Source organism: Gadus morhua, chromosome 19 (genome assembly GCF_902167405.1).
Source record: "Gadus morhua chromosome 19, gadMor3.0, whole genome shotgun sequence".
Taxonomy (NCBI): Eukaryota; Metazoa; Chordata; class Actinopteri; order Gadiformes; family Gadidae; genus Gadus; species Gadus morhua.
The window spans coordinates 867,469-872,897 of record NC_044066.1 but is presented as its reverse complement, the minus strand read 5'-3'; the positions used below and the strand labels follow the sequence as shown (position 1 = coordinate 872,897).

At 42.4% G+C, this 5,429-nt stretch overlaps 1 long non-coding RNA gene across 1 annotated transcript; it reads left to right on the top strand.

Moving 5' to 3' along the window:
• The first annotated feature begins 3,813 nt into the window (after positions 1-3,813).
• On the top strand, positions 3,814-4,520 carry LOC115532417 (uncharacterized). The gene is made up of 3 exons (XR_003974025.1): positions 3,814-3,931; positions 4,030-4,156; positions 4,457-4,520. It is a non-coding gene; the product is annotated as an uncharacterized LOC115532417 (long non-coding RNA).
• Positions 4,521-5,429: the final 909 nt, after the last annotated feature.

The window sequence follows — 5,429 nt, the reverse complement described above, 5'->3', positions numbered from 1 at the left end:
ATCGCGATTTCGATCAGAAAACGATAAATCGTTCAGCCCTAGTACTCAGTGCACTATAGGGCTGTCAAAATTGCTCAAAAATGACATTCGAATGTTCGTTTGGAAAAAAATCACGAATTCGAACTATTCGAATATCTGGTTGCCTATTTTACGCAGTTGCCGTCAATATGTCAATAATGCGACAAAACCATGGTTCAAATTAGTGGGATATATATATCATATAAACAGCCCAGTAACGTGGAGGCCTAATCATGAAAAGCCACAACTTTGTATCGCTTGCATTTCACCACCACACCTGCAAGCGCGCAAACTATAGTAATCTGAAGAAGACGCCCGCTTCTGAATGTTACAAAGTATGCTAGTGGTAACGTTCCTTGCTTTGCTTACCATTTATCGAGAAGGCCTATTAAAATCGATAAAGAAAAAAATGCATGTCGCCTACGTCTTCCACCATGCCAGCGAATGGGCCAGCACTACGCACCGTTCGGATTCATGAAAAAAAAGCTGTCTCGGACTTTGCCGAGAACATTGCGTTATAGCAGCTTTCACCAGCCAGACTACTAGCTCCCTGAGCTCTACTTCGGATGCTTATTGAATGGCATAGCCGAGCTGGAATACCTATATCCAAGTACGGAAACCCCGAGGGGATAAAATACATTCGCTCTTCACAATACTAGTCTGTTACACTTGTACCGCGGGAGTGTTTTTTCACATTCGAATATTATGAGGGACATCGCGAACAGACAGAGGCTCATTCACAAAGCAGATAGAGGCGCTTGTACCGCGGGAGTGTTTTTTCACATTCGAATATTAATTTTCAGGTTCGAATTCGCGTTTTTGGATACATTTCGAACGAATATTCGAACTTCGAATATTCGTTGACAGCCCTAGTGCACTAAGTGTCTGAAATGTGCACATACAATCATCATGGAGGCATGGGAGTGGGCTACTTTTTGAAAAGTGGCTGTGCTGCAGTCTACAGTGTTTAAATAAATATGTTCTAGTTGTAAAAGAAGCTGAACACAACTTACAGTGCCAAGTCATATTTGTCGCAGCAACCTGAAAACACATACAATTTTTATTTTATTTTACAGGACACCCGTCATGAAATTTAAACCTCCATCAGAACTATCAGAAACGGCAGTCATATTCTTCATAAGAGTACAACAATACACCAACATTGAATAAAACAAAGTAGATGTTTAAGATGCCTGATAGACTATTCAAAACATTTCATTACACAAATAAGTCAAAGCTAGGTAAAGTTGGGTTGGTAGCACTCATAAATTCTTATCCTAGCAATAACAACAACAACAACAACAACAAAAATCACACACACAAAAAAAACAGAATGAATGAATGACTTTCAGCTAGTCTAATGGTGCGTTCAGACCAAAAGCGTCTGACGGACCAAAAAAGTTTGAGAACCCCTGGTCAAAGACGTGTGAAACAGTTACGGCCGAACCGGTAGGCTCTGGCGTTAACTGGGGTGTGGGGAGAAAACAGCCGTCTTTAGTAAAGAGGTGTTTCCCGCTGTCACACGCTTCTCCCTCGCCCCGTAATAGCCGGCGCTTGTTGGGCGGGACATCGCCCCATGAGCCCGCTGCCCGAGGCCATTGCTGGCCGCTCGCCGCGGCCTGCGATGGAGGCGGGCGGGGCTGATTAGCCGGGCGAGGTTGCCTTTCAAAAGGCAACGAAGGGCTGGCACGATCAATAATACGAGGTTTATGGTCGGCCTGCCTATATGTAGCGGGAGATGCGCGCGAAACAGTTATGGCCGAGCCGATAGGCTCCGGCTTTAACTGGGACACGTGGAGTTAGCTTCTGCTTTCAGAAGCTAACTCCATGCTAGCTTGCTAACCTAACGGTTAACCGTTTTACATTGCAAACGTGACTCACTTCGTCCGTTTTAAAAACACGTTGAACCTCCAGAAACAAACATTCAAGAAAGTTTTATGTTGACTACTTACATTCACAACTCAGTGTTACCGTGCTCCAGTCGGTTAGTCACCCGCTCTTCTCCTCCTGGGCTCCGGTGACGGTCAGAGGAAGTGCACGCAAATACTAAAAAATAAAATATGTGAGCGCTTCCGGTGGAAGACTCACATATTTTTTTTTATTTATTTATAGCCAACCTTGTTACATGCAAACTAATAACAATGAATTATTTATAAACGTATTTAATAACGTGTGTGTGATAATTTATTCAAATCTATCTGATGCAATTGATTTATTTCTTAATTTGTTCTTGATTTTTCTTTATTTATTTGTTCTTTCAAAATAAGACATAAATTCATGTTTAATCCATGTAGTTTTAAGTAACACTGAGTTAATAATTTTAAGCAGTTACATAAAAATGCAAAAAGTTCTGATTAATCAAAGATTTCAAGTTTGACAAACTCAAAAATAAGCAAATTGCTACTGTCACTCAATTTCTTTAAAGGGCATGGTGCAGGTTTCTATTTTCTTCTTTTCTGGCAATTTTCTAGTTGGTAATAAACATTTAAACAATTATCCATTGTATTTGATGTTGTAGGGTATCACAAAATATAAATATTAGGAAAAGTAGGTGATATAGAGAGAGAGAGCGAGAGAGAGAGAGAGAGAGAGAGAGAGAGAGAGAGAGAGAGAGAGAGAGAGAGAGAGAGTAGATATATAAGTAGATAACATGGTTTTCTACTGTATTTGTGGCGGGTGCAACAACTCCAGCAAAAGTGGACATAGGGTCCATTGCTTCCCCAAGGACAAAGGGATTCTCCGAAGCTGGGTGCAATTTGTCAAGTTTAGGCGGGCAGATTTTTCAGCTAGCTCTGCTACCACGTACTCCAGAATATGCAGCGCGCATTTCAAGGAGGAGGATTACCATCAGGGGATGCCAAGATGGTCTCACTTGGTTTAAAGAGTAAGAGGACGGCGAAGTTAATTCCTACCGCCGTGCCGTCTGTGCATGCAAACCACTCTGCCTGCCCTGTCCCGAGGTCGAGAGACACCGTCTGCCGCAAGCGAGAGATTGCCACGGTAAGCATCATGCTATAGCTGCTAATTACAAGCTGCGCGTTAGCTAGCTCTGTGTATTTTGCATACCGTGTTCCCTTTGACACAGCCTCATCTACAAGCATGATCAGTCTGACATTAGAAGAGCATATTTCGTGATTCACGAATATGAGCCAAAACAAAATTGCCCTGAAGTAAATGTCCATATCGTCATGAAAGCTTCATGGCTAGTGTTTGGATCAGTGATCGTCAACATCAAGCGGCTTTCACAACAGTGTGTTTGCGTTTTGTGTTAGTGCTAGACTGCTACGGTTCTCTTTCACATATACTGTATTTGACCGTGACCTTTTATATACTTATATATACTATACTTTATACTAATATACTTTTTTGTATTTGTTTTCGCAAGATGTTGACAGACGCCTCACAGCAGGAGACCGTGGCCAGTGTAGACACTGTGGAGAGTGTCGATACTGGGGATCAGCCCTTGCCCTCCTCCACTTCTGACGCTGGGACACAATGTTTTTTGAAGCCCCCCCGATGGTCTCACGGTAAATCTTTGGTATTTTAAGGGGAAGATATTATGTCTAAAACATTGCAAGTAGGACATTTCCATACACATTGATGAAATGAATACATAGCCTACACCAAAACATAGCCGCCGATTTGCCATGATTGTCATATGTTTGGGTATGTTTACTGCCTCTGCCACAGCAGTGCAGGTTAACCTGAAGCCCAAGATGGTTAGCGTGGGCACACAGACTTCAATCAGCCCACAAACCTCCACTCCCCTCGCTAGTCCTGAACAGACAGTTGACAACGACGATGATGATAATGCCACTGTCATCAGTGACTTGTCGTGGGTGCCCGAAGAGCCGATGGATGAGGAGGAATTGTTTGATGAGGAGCCACCTTACACGTGTGACCCCCACCACAAGTGAGATAATCTAAAACCAACATAGACCATATTGAATGCTCAATGCTTTGTTAGTTTGAATGACACCGCCCCCTCCCCCTCATTTTTTGTTGTTGTAGTTGCATTGACAAATTCATTGTTTGCCAAGAGGAGCTGATGGGCCTTTTTGCCATCTGTCCGGCCTGTTGTGAGAGGTCGGATAGTAGCATCGTGCAGCAGGAAGGAACTTTTGTTAAGATCAAGCAGGTACAGTTTTGTTTATGCAGTTTTGTTTACGTGGCCATCTGATTAGAAAATCTGAATATCTAATTACAATCTGATAGCTCTGACTGTCTTGCCAGTTAATTTACAATGTATGTACCAGGCTGGCTTAAGTCTGCTGGTTTGTGATGCCATCATATTTGAGTGTTATACTGTATTGGTCATGTGTGTTTCATTGAAAATATGAAACCTTTGACCAGTAATGTACAGTACTTACTCTATATTGAATCCTGATATACTGTTGATTACGGTACAATGTTTTATTTTATTTTCTTACATATCTAGGTCTGTGCATCATGTGGCTACCACCGTTTCTGGCAAAACCAGCCAATGCTCCACAGGAACATGCGCTGCATTATAATCACAATGCCAATCGCGAGACAGCACGGAGAAGTGACGGGACAGAGAAGTACTGCGTGCGGTATCCGCGCTTCAGAAAAGGTGCCCATGTGGTGCGTCCCATCAAAGAGGCAGCCTCATACGGTAAGCAGTGTCAGGCAGTTCTATCATATTTTGAGATGGCGCACGAGTGATCAGTGACAATGATCTTTATAAAGTAATGTTATTATTATTATGTCTGCAGGTTATGCAACATCATTAATGAAGGCCCTTCGGGAGAGCTACGCCAATTCACCCGCGGTTCTTCGAGAGGTTGGCGCCAATTTGTCCTCCGATGCACCCGCCCCCATCGCCAAATCCTTCGAACAGATTCCTAAGGAGGAGGCCATCGGCCTCTACCTAGCCCGGCAGTCACGCTTTGAGAAAACCTAATTTCACATTATTATTTTTTTCCACGGACAAGTCCAATGATTTAGTTGTTATTTGCATGAAATTTCTTTGTATGTAATTCAAAATAATTCGGTAATCATTTTACCTGTGCCTTGTCAACCTCTGTGTGCGGTGTTGTCTGGGCTCACTGTGTGTCTGCTTGATGTGCTTTTGCATGTATCACTGCATGAAATAGTGTGTGTGTGTGTGTGTGTGTGTGTGAGAGAAAGAGAACCATCAACTGACCCTCGGGTATGACTACACTATTGCAGAATTTATTAGAATTAGAATTAAACATTGCGGGTCTAGCCCTTCATCAGTGTTCCTTGTATGTTTTGTGCCTAACCATTTTTTTATATAGATTTAATTCCAACCTGTGTCTTTGTTCAGTAACCATTACAAGCAATGCCAATCAACTTTTTTTATCCAAAATGCATGTGTTCTGTGTACTTTATAACATTTTAAGGGCAATTGAATGATCACAACAGAA